Below are 21445 nucleotides of genomic sequence, written 5' to 3'. Positions count from 1 at the left end.
AAGGACACTAGAAAGAAAATTTTAAAGCCTCCTGTTAGGCCATCATCTACACGACATAGCCCTGAATTTTCCAATGCGCAGCTCTTTGCAAAAGAGAGATATTGGCAAGGAAAAGCTGTCTTGTACCTTTGCATTTTTCTACCAAACGAAGGTCACTAGAAAGAAAATTTTAAAGCCTCCTGTTAGGCCATCATCTACACGACATAGCCCTGAATTTTCCAATGCGTAGCTCTTTGCAAAAGAGAGATATTGGAAAGGAAAAGCTGTCTTGTACCTTTGCATTTTTCTCCCAAACGAAGGACACTAGAAAGAAAATTTTAAAGCCTCCTGTTAGGCCATCATCTACACGACATAGCCCTGAATTTTCCAATGCGCAGCTCTTTGCAAAAGAGAGATATTGGCAAGGAAAAGCTGTCTTGTACCATTGCATTTTTCTCCCAAACGAAGGGCACTAGAAAGAAAATTTTAAAGCCTCCTGTTAGGCCATCATCTACACGACATAGCCCTGAATTTTCCAATGCGCAGCTCTTTGCAAAAGAGAGATATTGGCAAGGAAAAGCTGTCTTGTACCTTTGCATTTTTCTCCCAAACGAAGGTCACTAGAAAGAAAATTTTAAAGCCTCCTGTTAGGCCATCATCTACACGACATAGCCCTGAATTTTCCAATGCGCAGCTCTTTGCAAAAGAGAGATATTGGCAAGGAAAAGCTGTCTTGTACCTTTGCATTTTTCTCCCAAACGAAGGTCACTAGAAAGAAAATTTTAAAGCCTCCTGTTAGGCCATCATCTACACGACATAGCCCTGAATTTTCCAATGCGCAGCTCTTTGCAAAAGAGAGATATTGGCAAGGAAAAGCTGTCTTGTACCATTGCATTTTTCTCCCAAACGAAGGACACTAGAAAGAAAATTTTAAAGCCTCCTGTTAGGCCATCATCTACACGACATAGCCCTGAATTTTCCAATGCGCAGCTCTTTGCAAAAGAGAGATATTGGCAAGGAAAAGCTGTCTTGTACCTTTGCATTTTTCTCCCAAACGAAGGACACTAGAAAGAAAATTTTAAAGCCTCCTGTTAGGCCATCATCTACACGACATAGCCCTGAATTTTCCAATGCGCAGCTCTTTGCAAAAGAGAGATATTGGCAAGGAAAAGCTGTCTTGTACCTTTGCATTTTTCTCCCAAACGAAGGTCACTAGAAAGAAAATTTTAAAGCCTCCTGTTAGGCCATCATCTACACGACATAGCCCTGAATTTTCCAATGCGCAGCTCTTTGCAAAAGAGAGATATTGGCAAGGAAAAGCTGTCTTGTACCATTGCATTTTTCTCCCAAACGAAGGACACTAGAAAGAACATTTTAAAGCCTCCTGTTAGGCCATCATCTACACGACATAGCCCTGAATTTTCCAATGCGCAGCTCTTTGCAAAAGAGAGATATTGGCAAGGAAAAGCTGTCTTGTACCTTTGCATTTTTCTCCCAAACGAAGGTCACTAGAAAGAAAATTTTAAAGCCTCCTGTTAGGCCATCATCTACACGACATAGCCCTGAATTTTCCAATGCGTAGCTCTTTGCAAAAGAGAGATATTGGCAAGGAAAAGCTGTCTTGTACCTTTGCATTTTTCTCCCAAACGAAGGACACTAGAAAGAAAATTTTAAAGCCTCCTGTTAGGCCATCATCTACACGACATAGCCCTGGATTTTCCAATGCGCAGCTCTTTGCAAAAGAGAGATATTGGCAAGGAAAAGCTGTCTTGTACCATTGCATTTTTCTCCCAAACGAAGGTCACTAGAAAGAAAATTTTAAAGCCTCCTGTTAGGCCATCATCTACACGACATAGCCCTGAATTTTCCAATGCGTAGCTCTTTGCAAAAGAGAGATATTGGCAAGGAAAAGCTGTCTTGTACCTTTGCATTTTTCTCCCAAATGAAGGACACTAGAAAGAAAATTTTAAAGCCTCCTGTTAGGCCATCATCTACACGACATAGCCCTGAATTTTCCAATGCGCAGCTCTTTGCAAAAGAGAGATATTGGCAAGGAAAAGCTGTCTTGTACCATTGCATTTTTCTCCCAAACGAAGGACACTAGAAAGAACATTTTAAAGCCTCCTGTTAGGCCATCATCTACACGACATAGCCCTGAATTTTCCAATGCGCAGCTCTTTGCAAAAGAGAGATATTGGCAAGGAAAAGCTGTCTTGTACCATTGCATTTTTCTCCCAAACGAAGGACACTAGAAAGAACATTTTAAAGCCTCCTGTTAGGCCATCATCTACACGACATAGCCCTAAATTTTCCAATGCGCAGCTCTTTGCAAAAGAGAGATATTGGCAAGGAAAAGCTGTCTTGTACCATTGCATTTTTCTCCCAAACGAAGGACACTAGAAAGAACATTTTAAAGCCTCCTGTTAGGCCATCATCTACACGACATAGCCCTGAATTTTCCAATGCGCAGATCTTTGCAAAAGAGAGATATTGGCAAGGAAAAGCTGTCTTGTACCTTTGCATTTTTCTCCCAAACGAAGGACACTAGAAAGAAAATTTTAAAGCCTCCTGTTAGGCCATCATCTACACGACATAGCCCTGAATTTTCCAATGCGCAGCTCTTTGCAAAAGAGAGATATTGGCAAGGAAAAGCTGTCTTGTACCATTGCATTTTTCTCCCAAACGAAGGACACTAGAAAGAAAATTTTAAAGCCTCCTGTTAGGCCATCATCTACACGACATAGCCCTGAATTTTCCAATGCGCAGCTCTTTGCAAAAGAGAGATATTGGCAAGGAAAAGCTGTCTTGTACCATTGCATTTTTCTCCCAAACGAAGGGCACTAGAAAGAAAATTTTAAAGCCTCCTGTTAGGCCATCATCTACACGACATAGCCCTGAATTTTTTAATGCGCAGCTCTTTGCAAAAGAGAGATATTGGCAAGGAAAAGCTGTCTTGTACCTTTGCATTTTTCTCCCAAACGAAGGGCACTAGAAAGAAAATTTTAAAGCCTCCTGTTAGGCCATCATCTACACGACATAGCCCTGAATTTTCCAATGAGTAGCTCTTTGCAAAAGAGAGATATTGGCAAGGAAAAGCTGTCTTGTACCTTTGCATTTTTCTCCCAAACGAAGGACACTAGAAAGAAAATTTTAAAGCCTCCTGTTAGGCCATCATCTACACGACATAGCCCTGAATTTTCCAATGCGTAGCTCTTTGCAAAAGAGAGATATTGGCAAGGAAAAGCTGTCTTGTACCTTTGCATTTTTCTCCCAAACGAAGGACACTAGAAAGAAAATTTTAAAGCCTCCTGTTAGGCCATCATCTACACGACATAGCCCTGAATTTTCCAATGCGCAGCTCTTTGCAAAAGAGAGATATTGGCAAGGAAAAGCTGTCTTGTACCATTGCATTTTTCTCCCAAACGAAGGACACTAGAAAGAAAATTTTAAAGCCTCCTGTTAGGCCATCATCTACACGACATAGCCCTAAATTTTCCAATGCGCAGCTCTTTGCAAAAGAGAGATATTGGCAAGGAAAAGCTGTCTTGTACCATTGCATTTTTCTCCCAAACGAAGGACACTAGAAAGAACATTTTAAAGCCTCCTGTTAGGCCATCATCTACACGACATAGCCCTGAATTTTCCAATGCGCAGCTCTTTGCAAAAGAGAGATATTGGCAAGGAAAAGCTGTCTTGTACCATTGCATTTTTCTCCCAAACGAAGGACACTAGAAAAAATTTTTTAAAGCCTCCTGTTAGGCCATCATCTACACGACATAGCCCTGAATTTTCCAATGCGCAGCTCTTTGCAAAAGAGAGATATTGGCAAGGAAAAGCTGTCTTGTACCATTGCATTTTTCTCCCAAACGAAGGGCACTAGAAAGAAAATTTTAAAGCCTCCTGTTAGGCCATCATCTACACGACATAGCCCTGAATTTTTTAATGCGCAGCTCTTTGCAAAAGAGAGATATTTGCAAGGAAAAGCTGTCTTGTACCTTTGCATTTTTCTCCCAAACGAAGGGCACTAGAAAGAAAATTTTAAAGCCTCCTGTTAGGCCATCATCTACACGACATAGCCCTGAATTTTCCAATGAGTAGCTCTTTGCAAAAGAGAGATATTGGCAAGGAAAAGCTGTCTTGTACCTTTGCATTTTTCTCCCAAACGAAGGACACTAGAAAGAAAATTTTAAAGCCTCCTGTTAGGCCATCATCTACACGACATAGCCCTGAATTTTCCAATGCGCAGCTCTTTGCAAAAGAGAGATATTGGCAAGGAAAAGCTGTCTTGTACCATTGCATTTTTCTCCCAAACGAAGGACACTAGAAAGAACATTTTAAAGCCTCCTGTTAGGCCATCATCTACACGACATAGCCCTGAATTTTCCAATGCGCAGCTCTTTGCAAAAGAGAGATATTGGCAAGGAAAAGCTGTCTTGTACCTTTGCATTTTTCTCCCAAACGAAGGTCACTAGAAAGAAAATTTTAAAGCCTCCTGTTAGGCCATCATCTACACGACATAGCCCTGAATTTTCCAATGCGTAGCTCTTTGCAAAAGAGAGATATTGGCAAGGAAAAGCTGTCTTGTACCTTTGCATTTTTCTCCCAAACGAAGGACACTAGAAAGAAAATTTTAAAGCCTCCTGTTAGGCCATCATCTACACGACATAGCCCTGAATTTTCCAATGCGTAGCTCTTTGCAAAAGAGAGATATTGGCAAGGAAAAGCTGTCTTGTACCTTTGCATTTTTCTCCCAAACGAAGGACACTAGAAAGAAAATTTTAAAGCCTCCTTTTAGGCCATCATCTACACGACATAGCCCTGAATTTTCCAATGCGCAGCTCTTTGCAAAAGAGAGATATTGGCAAGGAAAAGCTGTCTTGTACCATTGCATTTTTCTCCCAAACGAAGGGCACTAGAAAGAAAATTTTAAAGCCTCCTGTTAGGCCATCATCTACACGACATAGCCCTGAATTTTCCAATGCGCAGCTCTTTGCAAAAGAGAGATATTGGCAAGGAAAAGCTGTCTTGTACCTTTGCATTTTTCTCCCAAACGAAGGTCACTAGAAAGAAAATTTTAAAGCCTCCTGTTAGGCCATCATCTACACGACATAGCCCTGAATTTTCCAATGCGCATCTCTTTGCAAAAGAGAGATATTGGCAAGGAAAAGCTGTCTTGTACCTTTGCATTTTTCTCCCAAACGAAGGTCACTAGAAAGAAAATTTTAAAGCCTCCTGTTAGGCCATCATCTACACGACATAGCCCTGAATTTTCCAATGCGCAGCTCTTTGCAAAAGAGAGATATTGGCAAGGAAAAGCTGTCTTGTACCTTTACATTTTTCTCCCAAACGAAGGTCACTAGAAAGAAAATTTTAAAGCCTCCTGTTAGGCCATCATCTACACGACATAGCCCTGAATTTTCCAATGCGTAGCTCTTTGCAAAAGAGAGATATTGGCAAGGAAAAGCTGTCTTGTACCTTTGCATTTTTCTCCCAAACGAAGGACACTAGAAAGAAAATTTTAAAGCCTCCTGTTAGGCCATCATCTACACGACATAGCCCTGAATTTTCCAATGCGCAGCTCTTTGCAAAAGAGAGATATTGGCAAGGAAAAGCTGTCTTGTACCATTGCATTTTTCTCCCAAACGAAGGGCACTAGAAAGAAAATTTTAAAGCCTCCTGTTAGGCCATCATCTACACGACATAGCCCTGAATTTTCCAATGCGCAGCTCTTTGCAAAAGAGAGATATTGGCAAGGAAAAGCTGTCTTGTACCATTGCATTTTTCTCCCAAACGAAGGTCACTAGAAAGAAAATTTTAAAGCCTCCTGTTAGGCCATCATCTACACGACATAGCCCTGAATTTTCCAATGCGTAGCTCTTTGCAAAAGAGAGATATTGGCAAGGAAAAGCTGTCTTGTACCTTTGCATTTTTCTCCCAAATGAAGGACACTAGAAAGAAAATTTTAAAGCCTCCTGTTAGGCCATCATCTACACGACATAGCCCTGAATTTTCCAATGCGCAGCTCTTTGCAAAAGAGAGATATTGGCAAGGAAAAGCTGTCTTGTACCATTGCATTTTTCTCCCAAACGAAGGACACTAGAAAGAACATTTTAAAGCCTCCTGTTAGGCCATCATCTACACGACATAGCCCTGAATTTTCCAATGCGCAGCTCTTTGCAAAAGAGAGATATTGGCAAGGAAAAGCTGTCTTGTACCATTGCATTTTTCTCCCAAACGAAGGACACTAGAAAGAACATTTTAAAGCCTCCTGTTAGGCCATCATCTACACGACATAGCCCTAAATTTTCCAATGCGCAGCTCTTTGCAAAAGAGAGATATTGGCAAGGAAAAGTTGTCTTGTACCATTGCATTTTTCTCCCAAACGAAGGACACTAGAAAGAACATTTTAAAGCCTCCTGTTAGGCCATCATCTACACGACATAGCCCTGAATTTTCCAATGCGCAGATCTTTGCAAAAGAGAGATATTGGCAAGGAAAAGCTGTCTTGTACCTTTGCATTTTTCTCCCAAACGAAGGACACTAGAAAGAACATTTTAAAGCCTCCTGTTAGGCCATCATCTACACGACATAGCCCTGAATTTTCCAATGCGCAGCTCTTTGCAAAAGAGAGATATTGGCAAGGAAAAGCTGTCTTGTACCATTGCATTTTTCTCCCAAACGAAGGACACTAGAAAGAACATTTTAAAGCCTCCTGTTAGGCCATCATCTACACGACATAGCCCTAAATTTTCCAATGCGCAGCTCTTTGCAAAAGAGAGATATTGGCAAGGAAAAGCTGTCTTGTACCATTGCATTTTTCTCCCAAACGAAGGACACTAGAAAGAACATTTTAAAGCCTCCTGTTAGGCCATCATCTACACGACATAGCCCTGAATTTTCCAATGCGCAGATCTTTGCAAAAGAGAGATATTGGCAAGGAAAAGCTGTCTTGTACCTTTGCATTTTTCTCCCAAACGAAGGACACTAGAAAGAAAATTTTAAAGCCTCCTGTTAGGCCATCATCTACACGACATAGCCCTGAATTTTCCAATGCGCAGCTCTTTGCAAAAGAGAGATATTGGCAAGGAAAAGCTGTCTTGTACCATTGCATTTTTCTCCCAAACGAAGGACACTAGAAAGAAAATTTTAAAGCCTCCTGTTAGGCCATCATCTACACGACATAGCCCTGAATTTTCCAATGCGCAGCTCTTTGCAAAAGAGAGATATTGGCAAGGAAAAGCTGTCTTGTACCATTGCATTTTTCTCCCAAACGAAGGGCACTAGAAAGAAAATTTTAAAGCCTCCTGTTAGGCCATCATCTACACGACATAGCCCTGAATTTTTTAATGCGCAGCTCTTTGCAAAAGAGAGATATTGGCAAGGAAAAGCTGTCTTGTACCTTTGCATTTTTCTCCCAAACGAAGGGCACTAGAAAGAAAATTTTAAAGCCTCCTGTTAGGCCATCATCTACACGACATAGCCCTGAATTTTCCAATGAGTAGCTCTTTGCAAAAGAGAGATATTGGCAAGGAAAAGCTGTCTTGTACCTTTGCATTTTTCTCCCAAACGAAGGACACTAGAAAGAAAATTTTAAAGCCTCCTGTTAGGCCATCATCTACACGACATAGCCCTGAATTTTCCAATGCGTAGCTCTTTGCAAAAGAGAGATATTGGCAAGGAAAAGCTGTCTTGTACCTTTGCATTTTTCTCCCAAACGAAGGACACTAGAAAGAAAATTTTAAAGCCTCCTGTTAGGCCATCATCTACACGACATAGCCCTGAATTTTCCAATGCGCAGCTCTTTGCAAAAGAGAGATATTGGCAAGGAAAAGCTGTCTTGTACCTTTGCATTTTTCTCCCAAACGAAGGACACTAGAAAGAAAATTTTAAAGCCTCCTGTTAGGCCATCATCTACACGACATAGCCCTAAATTTTCCAATGCGCAGCTCTTTGCAAAAGAGAGATATTGGCAAGGAAAAGCTGTCTTGTACCATTGCATTTTTCTCCCAAACGAAGGACACTAGAAAGAACATTTTAAAGCCTCCTGTTAGGCCATCATCTACACGACATAGCCCTGAATTTTCCAATGCGCAGCTCTTTGCAAAAGAGAGATATTGGCAAGGAAAAGCTGTCTTGTACCTTTGCATTTTTCTCCCAAACGAAGGACACTAGAAAGAAAATTTTAAAGCCTCCTGTTAGGCCATCATCTACACGACATAGCCCTGAATTTTCCAATGCGCAGCTCTTTGCAAAAGAGAGATATTGGCAAGGAAAAGCTGTCTTGTACCATTGCATTTTTCTCCCAAACGAAGGACACTAGAAAAATTTTTTTAAAGCCTCCTGTTAGGCCATCATCTACACGACATAGCCCTGAATTTTCCAATGCGCAGCTCTTTGCAAAAGAGAGATATTGGCAAGGAAAAGCTGTCTTGTACCATTGCATTTTTCTCCCAAACGAAGGGCACTAGAAAGAAAATTTTAAAGCCTCCTGTTAGGCCATCATCTACACGACATAGCCCTGAATTTTTTAATGCGCAGCTCTTTGCAAAAGAGAGATATTTGCAAGGAAAAGCTGTCTTGTACCTTTGCATTTTTCTCCCAAACGAAGGACACTAGAAAGAAAATTTTAAAGCCTCCTGTTAGGCCATCATCTACACGACATAGCCCTGAATTTTCCAATGCGCAGCTCTTTGCAAAAGAGAGATATTGGCAAGGAAAAGCTGTCTTGTACCATTGCATTTTTCTCCCAAACGAAGGGCACTAGAAAGAAAATTTTAAAGCCTCCTGTTAGGCCATCATCTACACGACATAGCCCTGATGGTAATTGACAAAAGCAAACTACATTGTCACCAGAAGAGCAATACAAAATGTACAAGTGATATATTAAAATCATCTTTCCAGCTTGAATTTCAATGATGCATTGGGGCAACGATTTTGTGAGAAACATCTTCACCCTTAAATAAAGATTTTCTTAATTCCTTACCTGTGTGCTAATTAGATATCACCTTGTTTTCACATTAAACAGACTTCCACATGAGAAAGCAGCAAGGATGCAGTGGCGTTAATGTTTCCTGGTGTCAACCTGTATTATTTCAGTAGATATTGAAATGAGGATGCATCTTGCTGCCTTTCCAATGAAGCAAGTTTAATTTAGTAATAGGTGAAAAACAATCCCTACAAAGATGTTAATCAGATACTTGGCTTTGTGGACACTTTTCAGAGAACAAATTTGTTAGCATAAAAATAAAGCCAGAAAATGAAGAGCTGTTTAATCAGTCAATTGGATTTTTTTGCCAGCATATTTCTTTTTCTCTGCAACCCACTGCTAAATTGTGCTTCCTAGCTGTTTTTATAAAATCACTGAATCAAATCTAACTCTGATTACATCAGAGAAGGCCAGGTACCCTACACCATAACAGGGGTTTTCGAAATTTTGACTTGTCTACTTAAATATCACCAAAATCTGATCACAAGGTCAATTACGTCCCTGGGTGGGATTGAACCACCAACCTTTCGATTAATAGCTGAACACACTAACCGATTGCGCCACAGAGACACTTTGCAAAAAGTACATACTGACAAAGACTAATAAGCATTCATCTAGAACGTTTCCTAGAAAAACTTTAAAAAGTCAATAATCTGGAGAGTTTTTGTAAGATGTTTCTTCCAGCAACCAATGAAGAAACACATTGGTACTTTCGCATGATGAGTGAGTGCTTCAGGATCTCTTGCACTTACATGTGCAGCAGAGTACTGCACTGGAAGCATGCTGGGCCCATAACCCAGAGGTAGGCAGATTGAAACTATCCTTTGCTATATGCATTTTTTTTTGTTCATTAAAGTAATCCAAAACTGGGATTGATATTTTAGCTTTTATTTTTACTTAAAGTACAATAACTTTTACCATTTTAATTTTTTTTAATAGTATATTGACAGTATTGTTTTCTTTCAAAAATCCAATTAATTTTCTTTACCCGATTATTAAAATGGTAATTGACAAAAACAAACTACATTGTCACCAGAAGAGCAATACAAAATGTACAAGTGATATATTAAAATCATCTTTCCAGCTTGAATTTCAATGATGCATTGGGGCAACGATTTTGTGAGAAACATCTTCACCCTTAAATAAAGATTTTCTTAATTCCTTACCTGTGTGCTAATTAGATATCACCTTGTTTTCACATTAAACAGACTTCCACATGAGAAAGCAGCAAGGATGCAGTGGCGTTAATGTTTCCTGGTGTCAACCTGTATTATTTCAGTAGATATTGAAATGAGGATGCATCTTGCTGCCTTTCCAATGAAGCAAGTTTAATTTAGTAATAGGTGAAAAACCATCACTACAAATATGTTAATCAGATACTTGGCTTTGTGGACACTTTTCAGAGAACAAATTAGTTAGCATAAAAATAAAGCCAGAAAATGAAGAGCTGTTTAATCACTCAATTGGATTTTTCTGCCAGCATATTTCTTTTTCTCTGCAACCCACTGCTAAATTGTGCTTCCTAGCTGTTTTTATAAAATCACTGAATCAAATCTAACTCTGATTACATCAGAGAAGGCCAGGTACCCTACACCATAAGAGGGGGTTTGCAATTTTGACTTGTCTACTTAAATATCACCAAAATCTGATCACAAGGTCAATTACGTCCCTGGGTGGGATTGAACCACCAACCTTTTGATTAATAGCTGAACACACTAACCGATTGCGCCACAGAGACACTTTGCAAAAAGTATATACTGACAAAGACTAATAAGCATTCATCTAGAACGTTTCCTAGAAAAACTTTAAAAAGTCAATAATCTGGAGAGTGTTTGTAAGATGTTTCTTCCAGCAACCAATGAAGAAACACATTGGTACTTTCGCATGATGAGTGAGTGCTTCAGGATCTCTTGCACTTACATGTGCAGCAGAGTACTGCAATGGAAGCATGCTGGGCCCATAACCCAGAGGTAGGCAGATTGAAACTATCCTTTGCTATATGCATTTTTTTTTGTTCATTAAAGTAATCCAAAACTGGGATTGATATTTTAGCTTTTATTTTTACTTAAAGTACAATAACTTTTACCATTTTAATTTGTTTTAATAGTATATTGACAGTATTGTTTTCTTTCAAAAATCCACGACATAGCCCTGAATTTTCCAATGCGCAGCTCTTTGCAAAAGAGAGATATTGGCAAGGAAAAGCTGTCTTGTACCTTTGCATTTTTCTCCCAAACGAAGGTCACTAGAAAGAAAATTTTAAAGCCTCCTGTTAGGCCATAATCTACACGACATAGCCCTGAATTTTCCAATGCGCAGCTCTTTGCAAAAGAGAGATATTGGCAAGGAAAAGCTGTCTTGTACCATTGCAAGGATAGTGCACAAGGGTATAGAAGGGAGCGGCTGAAGAAAAGAGAAGTGGAAACAGACAGCAAACTAGGCTGGAGAGAGACCTGAGACAGAGAGATCTGAATTATACGAGAGCCGACCAGGGGAAACACAAATTATGCAGTCAAGTTTCCCACATTTGGGGAAATCGCAGGAGCAGCACACCCAGAGTACAATGGGTGAGCCTTGCCCTGGGAGAAGCACCTTCATGATCATAGTATCTCACCTGGCAGGTAAGTAGGAGTTGGGCTAGAGCTGGGGAGGGTCGCTGCTCGGGTACCCCCCTGTAAAGTGAAGGAGATCCAACTGAGGCAGCACAAGGGAACTCTCGAAAGAAGAACAAGGCTAAAGGAAAATCTGAGACAAAGAAATCTGACTTTTACCAGAGCTGACCAGAGGAAAGCACAAACACAGTCTCCCACTACCACAAATAATGCAGTCAAGTTTCCCACATTTGGGGAAATCACAGGGGTCAGCATACCCAAAATGCAATGAATGAACCTCACCCTGGGAGAAAAATCTTCATGACCATGGTATCTCCTATGCAAAATAAGTATGATTTGGAATAGGGCTGGGGAGGGCCGCTGCTCATGCACATCTCTGTCAAGTAAAGGAGATTCAACTGAGGCAGCAAAAGGGAACTCTCATCTTGGGACAACAACTGCAGGGAGAACACATATTTTCAGATGAACATGGGAGGGCAGAAGGCTGCCTAATACTGAAGCACCCCCAAACAACAAACCAAATGCAACAACTAGTGCAAGCATTCCTGGGGGAAGGCCTGCCGCAGATGGATTTGCATATGGTGATGTCATCCAAGCAGTGGGTCAAAGTTGGCTTCAACCCTCGTCTGCATATGAAAACAGAAAAGGGGCGTGCAGGGCATGGTGGCCTTTTGCGGCGCTTGTCTGACCCCTAGTTTGCATTAAACACCTCCACCCTCCTTCGGTGTGGGGCTCATGTTGGCTATGCCCCAGCCCCTGAAGCATTCAAGCTGATTTCTTGCAGCAGCTGGGCACTGTAACAGCTCCAGAGCTGCTCTGTAAGGCAAGTAATAGGGTGTGGGCCCTGCAGCACTACCTGTAGTTTGCATTGTGCATTGGAAGGCACAAAGTAAGCAGACGGGAGGAGAAGTCAGGATAGTGCGCAAGGGCATAGAAGGGAGCGGCTCAAGAAAAGAGAAGTTGAAACAGACAGCAAACTAGGCTGGAGAGAGACCTGAGACAAAGAGATCTGAATTATACGAGAGCCGACCAGGGGAAACACAAATTATGCAGTCAAGTTTCCCACATTTGGGGAAATTGCAGGAGCAGCACACCCAGAGTACAATGGGTGAGCCTTGCCCTGGGAGAAGCACCTTCATGATCATAGTATCTCACCTGGCAGGTAAGTAGGAGTTGGGCTAGAGCTGGGGAGGGTCGCTGCTCGGGTACCCCCCTGTAAAGTGAAGGAGATCCAACTGAGGCAGCACAAGGGAACTCTCGAAAGAAGAACAAGGCTAAAGGAAAATCTGAGACAAAGAAATCTGACTTTTACCAGAGCTGACCAGAGGAAAGCACAAACACAGTCTCCCACTACCACAAATAATGCAGTCAAGTTTCCCACATTTGGGGAAATCACAGGGGTCAGCATACCCAAAATGCAATGAATGAACCTCACCCTGGGAGAAAAATCTTCATGACCATGGTATCTCCTATGCAAAATAAGTATGATTTGGAATAGGGCTGGGGAGGGCCGCTGCTCATGCACATCTCTGTCAAGTAAAGGAGATTCAACTGAGGCAGCACAAGGGAACTCTCATCTTGGGACAACAACTGCAGGGAGAACACATATTTTCAGATGAACATGGGAGGGCAGAAGGCTGCCTAATACTGAAGCACCCCCAAACAACAAACCAAATGCAACAACTAGTGCAAGCATTCCTGGGGGAAGTTCTGCAGAAGACGGATTTGCATACGGTGATGTCATCCAAGTAGTGGGTCAAAGTTGGCTTCAACCCTCATCTGCATATGAAAAGAGAAAAGGGGCGTGCAGGGCATGGCGGCCTTTTGCGGTGCTTGGATGACCCCTAGTTCGCATTAAACACCTCCACCCTCCTTTGGTGTGGGGCTCATGTTGGCCATGCCCCATCCCCTGAAGCATTCAAGCTGATTTCTTGCAGCAGCTGGGCACTGTAACAGCTCCAGAGCTGCTCTGTAAGGCAAGTAAAAGGGTGTGGGCCCTGCAGCACTACCTGTAGTTTGCATTGTGCATTGGAAGGCACAAAGTAAGCAGACGGGAGGAGAAGTCAGGATAGTGCACAAGGGTATAGAAGGGAGCGGCTGAAGAAAAGAGAAGTGGAAACAGACAGCAAACTAGGCTGGAGAGAGACCTGTGACAAAGAGATCTGAATTATACGAGAGCCGACCAGGGGAAACACAAATTATGCAGTCAAGTTTCCCACATTTGGGGAAATCGCAGGAGCAGCACACCCAGAGTACAATGGGTGAGCCTTGCCCTGGGAGAAGCACCTTCATGATCATAGTATCTCACCTGGCAGGTAAGTAGGAGTTGGGCTAGAGCTGGGGAGGGTCGCTGCTCGGGTACCCCCCTGTAAAGTGAAGGAGATCCAACTGAGGCAGCACAAGGGAACTCTCGAAAGAAGAACAAGGCTAAAGGAAAATCTGAGACAAAGAAATCTGACTTTTACCAGAGCTGACCAGAGGAAAGCACAAACACAGTCTCCCACTACCACAAATAATGCAGTCAAGTTTCCCACATTTGGGGAAATCACAGGGGTCAGCATACCCAAAATGCAATGAATGAACCTCACCCTGGGAGAAAAATCTTCATGACCATGGTATCTCCTATGCAAAATAAGTATGATTTGGAATAGGGCTGGGGAGGGCCGCTGCTCATGCACATCTCTGTCAAGTAAAGGAGATTCAACTGAGGCAGCACAAGGGAACTTTCATCTGGGGACAACAACTGCAGGGAGAACACATATTTTCAGATGAACATGGGAGGGCAGAAGGCTGCCTAATACTGAAGCACCCCCAAACAACAAACCAAATGCAACAACTAGTCCAAGCATTCCTGGGGGAAGTTCTGCAGAAGACGGATTTGCATACGGTGATGTCATCCAAGCAGTGGGTCAAAGTTGGCTTCAACCCTCATCTGCATATGAAAAGAGAAAAGGGGCGTGCAGGGCATGGCGGCCTTTTGCGGTGCTTGGATGACCCCTAGTTCGCATTAAACACCTCCACCCTCCTTTGGTGTGGGGCTCATGTTGGCCATGCCCATCCCCTGAAGCATTCAAGCTGATTTCTTGCAGCAGCTGGGCACTGTAACAGCTCCAGAGCTGCTCTGTAAGGCAAGTAAAAGGGTGTGGGCCCTGCAGCACTACCTGTAGTTTGCATTGTGCATTGGAAGGCACAAAGTAAGCAGATGGGAGGAGAAGTCAGGATAGTGCACAAGGGTATAGAAGGGAGCGGCTGAAGAAAAGAGAAGTGGAAACAGACAGCAAACTAGGCTGGAGAGAGACCTGAGACAAAGAGATCTGAATTATACGAGAGCCGACCAGGGGAAACACAAATTATGCAGTCAAGTTTCCCACATTTGGGGAAATCGCAGGGGCAGCACACCCAGAGTGCAATGGGTGAGCCTTGCCCTGGGAGAAGCACCTTCATGATCATAGTATCTCACCTGGCAGGTAAGTAGGAGTTGGGCTAGAGCTGGGGAAAGTCGCTGTTCGGGCACCCCCCTGTCAAGTGAAAGAGATCCAACTGAGGCAGCACAAGGGAACTCTCGAAAGAAGAACAAGGCTAGAGGAAGATCTGAGACAAAGAAATCTGACTTTTTCCAGAGCTGACCAGAGGAAAGCACAAACACAGTCCCCCACTACCACAAATAATGCAGTCGAGTTTCCCACATTTGGGGAAATCACAGGGGTCAGCATACCCAAAATGCAATGAATGAACCTCACCCTGGGAGAACAATCTTCATGACCATGGTATCTCCTATGCAAAATAAGTATGATTTGGGATAGGGCTGGGGAGGGCCGCTGCTCATGCACATCTCTGTCAAGTAAAGGAGATTCAACTGAGGCAGCACAAGGAAACTCTCATCTGGGGACAACAACTGCAGGGAGAACACATATTTTCAGATGAACATGGGAGGGCAGAAGGCTGCCTAATACTGAAGCACCCCCAAACAACAAACCAAATGCAACAACTAGTACAAGCATTCCTGGGGGAAGTTCTGCAGAAGACGGAATTGCATACGGTGATGTCATCCAAGCAGTGGGCCAAAGTTGGCTGGAACCCTCATCTGCATATGAAAAGAGAAAAGGGGTATGCAGGGCATGGCGGCCTTTTGCGGCGCTTGGATGACCCTTAGTTCGCATTAAACACCCCCACCCTCCTTCGGTGTGGGGCTCATGTTGGCCATGCCCCATCCCCTGAAGCATTCAAGCTGATTTCTTGCAGCAGCTTGGCACTGTAACAGCTCCAGAGCTGTTCTGTTAGGCAAGTAAAAGGGTGTGGGCCCTGCAGCACTACCTGTAGTTTGCATTGCGCATTGGAAGGCACAAAGTAAGCAGACAGGAGGAGAAGTCAGGATAGTGCACAAGGGTATAAAAGGGAGCAGCTCAAGAAAAGAGAAGTTGAAAAAGACAGCAAACTAGGCTGGAGAGAGACCTGAGACAAAGAGATCTGAATTATACGAGACCTGACCAGGGGAAACACAAATTATGCAGTCAAGTTTCCCACATTTGGGGAAATCGCAGGGGCAGCACACCCAGAGTGCAATGGGTGAGCCTTGCCCTGGGAGAAGCACCTTCATGATCATAGTATCTCACCTGGCAGGTAAGTAGGAGTTGGGCTAGAGCTGGGGAGGGTCGCTGCTCGGGCACCCCCCTGTCAAGTGAAGGAGATCCAACTGAGGCAGCACAAGGAAACTCTCGAAAGAAGAACAAGGCTAGAGGAAGATCTGAGACAAAGAAATTTGACTTTTACCAGAGCTGACCAGAGGAAAACACAAACACAGTCCCCCACTACCAACAAATAAAGCAGTCGCGTTTCCCACATTTGGGGAAATCACAGGGGTCAGCATACCCAGAATGCAATGAATGAACCTCACCCTGGGAGAGTAATCTTCATGACCATGGTATCTCCTATGCAAAATAAGTATGATTTGGGATAGGGCTGGGGAGGGCCGCTGCTCATGCACATCTCTGTCAAGTAAAGGAGATTCAACTGAGGCAGCACAAGGGAACTCTCATCTGGGGACAACAACTGCAGGGAGAACACATATTTTCAGATGAACATGGGAGGGCAGAAGGCTGCCTAATACTGAAGCACCCCCAAACAACAAACCAAATGCAACAACTAGTGCAAGCATTCCTGGGGTAAGTTCTGCAGAAGACGGATTTGCATACGGTGATGTCATCCAAGCAGTGGGTCAAAGTTGGCTTCAACCCTCATCTGCATATGAAAAGAGAAAAGGGGCGTGCAGGGCATGGCGGCCTTTTGCGGTGCTTGGATGACCCCTAGTTCGCATTAAACACCCCCACCCTCCTTTGGTGTGGGGCTCATGTTGGCCATGCCCCATCCCCTGAAGCATTCAAGCTGATTTATTGCAGCAGCTGGGCACTGTAACAGCTCCAGAGCTGCTCTGAACGGCAAGTAAAAGGGTGTGGGCCCTGCAGCACTACCTGTAGTTTGCATTGTGCATTGGAAGGCACAAAGTAAGCAGACGGGAGAAGTCAGGATAGTGCGCAAGGGCATAGAAGGGAGCAGCTCAAGAAAAGAGAAGTTGAAACAGACAGCAAACTAGGCTGGAGAGAGACCTGAGACAAAGAGATCTGAATTATACGAGAGCCGACCAGGGGAAACACAAATTATGCAGTCAAGTTTCCCACATTTGGGGAAATCGCAGGAGCAGCACACCCAGAGTGCAATGGGTGAGCCTTGCCCTGGGAGAAGCACCTTCCTGATTATAGTATCTCACCTGGCAGGTAAGTAGGAGTTGGGCTAGAGCTTGGGAGGGTCGCTGCTCGGGCACCCCCCTGTCAAGTGAAGGAGATCCAACTGAGGCAGCACAAGGAAACTCTCGAAAGAAGAACAAGGCTAGAGGAAGATCTGAGACAAAGAAATCTGACTTTTACCAGAGCTGACCAGAGGAAAGCACAAACACAGTCCCCCACTACCACAAATAATGCAGTCGAGTTTCCCAAATTTGGGAAATTCACAGGGGTCAGCATACCCAGAATGCAATGAATGAACCTCACCCTGGGAGAACAATCTTCATGACCATGGTATCTCCTATGCAAAATAAGTATGATTTGGGATAGGGCTGGGGAGGGCCGCTGCTCAGGCACATCTCTGTCAAGTAAAGGAGATTCAACTGAGGCAGCACAAGGGAACTCTCATCTGGGGACAACAACTGCAGGGAGAACACATATTTTCAGATGAACATGGGAGGACAGAAGGCTGCCTAATACTGAAGCACCCCCAAACAACAAACCAAATGCAACAACTAGTAAAAGCATTCCTGGGTGAAGGTCTGCAGAAGACGGATTTGCATACGGTGATGTCATCCAAGCAGTGGGCCAAAGTTGGCTGGAACCCTCATCTGCATATGAAAAGAGAAAAGGGTTATGCAGGGCATGGCGGCCTTTTGCGGCGCTTGGATGACCCCTAGTTCGCATTAAACACCTCCACCCTCCTTCGGTGTGGGGCTCATGTTGGCTATGCCCCAGCCCCTGAAGCATTCAAGCTAATTTCTTGCAGCAGCTGGGCACTGTAACAGCTCCAGAGCTGCTCTGTAAGGCAACTAAAAGGGTGTGGGCCCTGCAGCACTACCTGTAGTTCGCATTGTGCGTAGGAAGGCACAAAGTAAGCAGACGGGAGAAGTCAGGATAGTGCGCAAGGGCATAGAAGGGAGCGGCTCAAGAAAAGAGAAGTGGAAACAGACAGCAAACTAGGCTGGAGAGAGACCTGAGACAAAGAGATGTGAATTATACGAGAGCCGACCAGGGGAAACACAAATTATGCAGTCAAGTTTCCCACATTTGGGGAAATCGCAGGGGCAGCACACCCAGAGTGCAATGGGTGAGCCTTGCCCTGGGAGAAGCACCTTCATGATCATAGTATCTCACCTGGCAGGTAAGTAGGAGTTGGGCTAGAGCTGGGGAGGGTCGCTGCTCGGGCACCCCCCTGTTAAGTGAAGGAGATCCAACTGAGGCAGCACAAGGGAACTCTCGAAAGAAGAACAAGGCTAGAGGAAGATCTGAGACAAAGAAATCTGACTTTTACCAGAGCTGACCAGAAGAAAGCACAAACACAGTCCCCCCACTACCAACAAATAAAGCAGTCGCGTTTCCCACATTTGGGGAAATCACAGGGGTCAGCATACCCAGAATGCAATGAATGAACCTCACCCTGGGAGAGTAATCTTCATGACCATGGTATCTCCTATGCAAAATAAGTATGATTTGGGATAGGGCTGGGGAGGGCCGCTGCTCAGGCACATCTCTGTCAAGTAAAGGAGATTCAACTGAGGCAGCACAAGGGAACTCTCATCTGGGGACAACAACTGCAGGGAGAACACATATTTTCAGATGAACATGGGAGGGCAGAAGGCTGCCTAATACTGAAGCACCCCCAAACAACAAACCAAATGCAACAACTAGTGCAAGCATTCCTGGGGGAAGGCCTGCAGCAGATGGATTTGCATACGGTGATGTCATCCAAGCAGTGGGTCAAAGTTGGCTTCAACCCTCGTCTGCATATGAAAAGAGAAAAGGGGCGTGCAGGGCATGGCGGCCTTTTGCGACGCTTGGATGACCCCTAGTTCGCATTAAACACCTCCACCCTCCTTCGGTGTGGGGCTCATGTTGGCTATGCCCCAGCCCCTGAAGCATTCAAGCTGATTTCTTGCAGCAGCTGGGCACTGTAACAGCTCCAGAGCTGCTCTGTAAGGCAAGTAAAAGGGTGTGGGCCCTGCAGCACTACCTGTAGTTTGCATTGTGCATTGGAAGGCACAAAGAAAGCAGACAGGAGGAGAAGTCAGGATATTGCACAAGGGTATAAAAGGGAGGGGCTCATGAAAAAAGAAGTGGAAACAGACAGCAAATTAGGCTGGAGAGAGACCTGAGACAAAGAGATCTGAATTATACGAGAGCCGACCAGGGGAAACACAAATTATGCAGTCAAGCTTCCCACATTTGGGGAAATCAGAGTGCAATGGGTGAGCCTTGCCCTGGGAGAAGCACCTTCATGATCATAGTATCTCACCTGGCAGGTAAGTAGGAGTTGGGCTAGAGCTGGGGAGGGTCGCTGCTCGGGCACCCCCCTGTCAAGTGAAAGAGATCCAACTGAGGCAGCACAAGGGAACTCTCGAAAGAAGAACAAGGCTAGAGGAAGATCTGAGACAAATAAATCTGACTTTTACCAGAGCTGACCAGAGGAAAGCACAAACACAGTCCCCCACTACCACAAATAATGCAGTCGAGTTTCCCACATTTGGGGAAATCACAGGGGTCAGCATACCCAGAATACAATGAATGAACCTCACCCTGGGAGAACAATCTTCATGACCATGGTATCTCCTATGCAAAATAAGTATGATTTGGGATAGGGCTGGGGAGGGCCGCTGCTCAGGCACATCTCTGTCAAGTAAAGGAGATTCAACTGAGGCAGCACAAGGGAACTCTCATCTGGGGACAACAACTGCAGGGAGAACACATATTTTCAGATGAACATGGGAGGGCAGAAGGCTGCTTAATACTGAAGCACCCCCAAACAACAAACCAAATGCAACAACTAGTGCAAGCATTCCTGGGGGAAGGCCTGCAGCAGATGGATTTGCATACGGTGATGTCATCCAAGCAGTGGGTCAAAGTTGGCTTCAACCCTCGTCTGCATATGAAAAGAGAAAAGGGGCGTGCAGGGCATGGCGGCCTTTTGCGGCGCTTGGATGACCCCTAGTTCACATTAAACACCTCCACCCTCCTTCGGTGTGGGGCTCATGTTGGCTATGCCCCAGCCCCTGAAGCATTCAAGCTGATTTCTTGCAGCAGCTGGGCACTGTAACAGCTCCAGAGCTGCTCTGTACGGCAAGTAAAAGGGTGTGGGCCCTGCAGCACTACCTGTAGTTTGCATTGTGCATTGGAAGGCACAAAGTAAGCAGACAGGAGGAGAAGTCAGGATAGTGCACAAGGGTATAAAAGGGAGGGGCTCATGAAAAAAGAAGTGGAAACAGACAGCAAACTAGGCTGGAGAGAGACCTGAGACAAAGAGATCTGAATTATACGAGAGCTGACCAGGGGAAACACAAATTATGCAGTCAAGCTTCCCACATTTGGGGAAATCGCAGGGGCACCACACCCAGAGTGCAATGGGTGAGCCTTGCCCTGGGAGAAGCACCTTCATGATCAAAGTATCTCACCTGGCAGGTAAGTAGGAGTTGGGCTAGAGCTGAGGAGGGTCGCTGCTCTGGCACCCCCCTGTCAAGTGAAAGAGATCCAACTGAGGCAGCACAAGGGAACTCTCGAAAGAAGAACAAGGCTAGAGGAAGATCTGAGACAAATAAATCTGACTTTTACCAGAGCTGTCCAGAGGAAAGCACAAACACAGTCCCCCACTACCACAAATAATGCAGTCGAGTTTCCCACATTTGGGGAAATCACAGGGGTCAGCATACCCAGAATGCAATGAATGAACCTCACCCTGGGAGAACAATCTTCATGACCATGGTATCGCCTATGCAAAATAAGTATGATTTTGGATAGGGCTGGGGAGGGCCGCTGCTCAGGCACATCTCTGTCAAGTAAAGGAGATTCAACTGAGGCAGCACAAGGGAACTCTCATCTGGGGACAACAACTGCAGGGAGAACACATATTTCCAGATAAACATGGGAGGGCAGAAGGCTGCCTAATACTGAAGCACCCCCAAACAACAAACCAAATGCAACAACTAGTACAAGCATTCCTGGGGGAAGGCCTGCAGCAGATGGATATGCATACGGTGATGTCATCCAAGCAGTGGGTCAAAGTTAGCTTCAACCCTCGTCTGCATATGAAAAGAGAAAAGGGGCGTGCAGGGCATGGC

The 21445-nt window shown here is 44.5% G+C and overlaps 16 non-coding genes and 1 pseudogene across 16 annotated transcripts; all 17 read right to left on the bottom strand.

Moving 5' to 3' along the window:
- Positions 1-11431: 11431 nt before the first annotated feature.
- LOC134989293 (U1 spliceosomal RNA) lies at positions 11432-11594 on the bottom strand. The gene has a single exon (XR_010194577.1). It is a non-coding gene; the product is annotated as a U1 spliceosomal RNA (small nuclear RNA).
- A 152-nt stretch (positions 11595-11746) lies between these two features.
- Positions 11747-11910, bottom strand: LOC134989368 (U1 spliceosomal RNA). The gene has a single exon (XR_010194642.1). It is a non-coding gene; the product is annotated as a U1 spliceosomal RNA (small nuclear RNA).
- A 674-nt stretch (positions 11911-12584) lies between these two features.
- Positions 12585-12747, bottom strand: LOC134989284 (U1 spliceosomal RNA). Its single transcript, XR_010194574.1, has one exon. It is a non-coding gene; the product is annotated as a U1 spliceosomal RNA (small nuclear RNA).
- A 152-nt stretch (positions 12748-12899) lies between these two features.
- Positions 12900-13063, bottom strand: LOC134989367 (U1 spliceosomal RNA). Its single transcript, XR_010194641.1, has one exon. It is a non-coding gene; the product is annotated as a U1 spliceosomal RNA (small nuclear RNA).
- A 674-nt stretch (positions 13064-13737) lies between these two features.
- On the bottom strand, positions 13738-13900 carry LOC134989294 (U1 spliceosomal RNA). The gene has a single exon (XR_010194578.1). It is a non-coding gene; the product is annotated as a U1 spliceosomal RNA (small nuclear RNA).
- Positions 13901-14052: 152 nt separating this feature from the next.
- Positions 14053-14216, bottom strand: LOC134989366 (U1 spliceosomal RNA). The gene has a single exon (XR_010194640.1). It is a non-coding gene; the product is annotated as a U1 spliceosomal RNA (small nuclear RNA).
- A 673-nt stretch (positions 14217-14889) lies between these two features.
- On the bottom strand, positions 14890-15052 carry LOC134989377 (U1 spliceosomal RNA). Its single transcript, XR_010194649.1, has one exon. It is a non-coding gene; the product is annotated as a U1 spliceosomal RNA (small nuclear RNA).
- A 152-nt stretch (positions 15053-15204) lies between these two features.
- Positions 15205-15368, bottom strand: LOC134989352 (U1 spliceosomal RNA). Its single transcript, XR_010194627.1, has one exon. It is a non-coding gene; the product is annotated as a U1 spliceosomal RNA (small nuclear RNA).
- A 674-nt stretch (positions 15369-16042) lies between these two features.
- On the bottom strand, positions 16043-16205 carry LOC134989378 (U1 spliceosomal RNA). Its single transcript, XR_010194650.1, has one exon. It is a non-coding gene; the product is annotated as a U1 spliceosomal RNA (small nuclear RNA).
- Positions 16206-16357: 152 nt separating this feature from the next.
- Positions 16358-16522, bottom strand: LOC134989380 (U1 spliceosomal RNA). The gene has a single exon (XR_010194652.1). It is a non-coding gene; the product is annotated as a U1 spliceosomal RNA (small nuclear RNA).
- A 671-nt stretch (positions 16523-17193) lies between these two features.
- On the bottom strand, positions 17194-17356 carry LOC134989301 (U1 spliceosomal RNA). Its single transcript, XR_010194584.1, has one exon. It is a non-coding gene; the product is annotated as a U1 spliceosomal RNA (small nuclear RNA).
- Positions 17357-17508: 152 nt separating this feature from the next.
- LOC134989355 (U1 spliceosomal RNA) lies at positions 17509-17672 on the bottom strand. Its single transcript, XR_010194629.1, has one exon. It is a non-coding gene; the product is annotated as a U1 spliceosomal RNA (small nuclear RNA).
- Positions 17673-18364: 692 nt separating this feature from the next.
- Positions 18365-18506, bottom strand: LOC134989286 (U1 spliceosomal RNA; annotated as a pseudogene).
- A 152-nt stretch (positions 18507-18658) lies between these two features.
- LOC134989374 (U1 spliceosomal RNA) lies at positions 18659-18824 on the bottom strand. Its single transcript, XR_010194646.1, has one exon. It is a non-coding gene; the product is annotated as a U1 spliceosomal RNA (small nuclear RNA).
- A 972-nt stretch (positions 18825-19796) lies between these two features.
- Positions 19797-19960, bottom strand: LOC134989339 (U1 spliceosomal RNA). Its single transcript, XR_010194614.1, has one exon. It is a non-coding gene; the product is annotated as a U1 spliceosomal RNA (small nuclear RNA).
- A 674-nt stretch (positions 19961-20634) lies between these two features.
- Positions 20635-20797, bottom strand: LOC134989317 (U1 spliceosomal RNA). The gene has a single exon (XR_010194595.1). It is a non-coding gene; the product is annotated as a U1 spliceosomal RNA (small nuclear RNA).
- Positions 20798-20949: 152 nt separating this feature from the next.
- LOC134989347 (U1 spliceosomal RNA) lies at positions 20950-21113 on the bottom strand. The gene has a single exon (XR_010194622.1). It is a non-coding gene; the product is annotated as a U1 spliceosomal RNA (small nuclear RNA).
- Positions 21114-21445: the final 332 nt, after the last annotated feature.

Source organism: Pseudophryne corroboree, unplaced genomic scaffold, assembly GCF_028390025.1.
Source record: "Pseudophryne corroboree isolate aPseCor3 unplaced genomic scaffold, aPseCor3.hap2 scaffold_1106, whole genome shotgun sequence".
Taxonomy (NCBI): domain Eukaryota; kingdom Metazoa; phylum Chordata; class Amphibia; order Anura; family Myobatrachidae; genus Pseudophryne; species Pseudophryne corroboree.
Note: the sequence above shows the minus strand (reverse complement) of the source record. Positions and strands in the feature narration are given on the sequence as shown.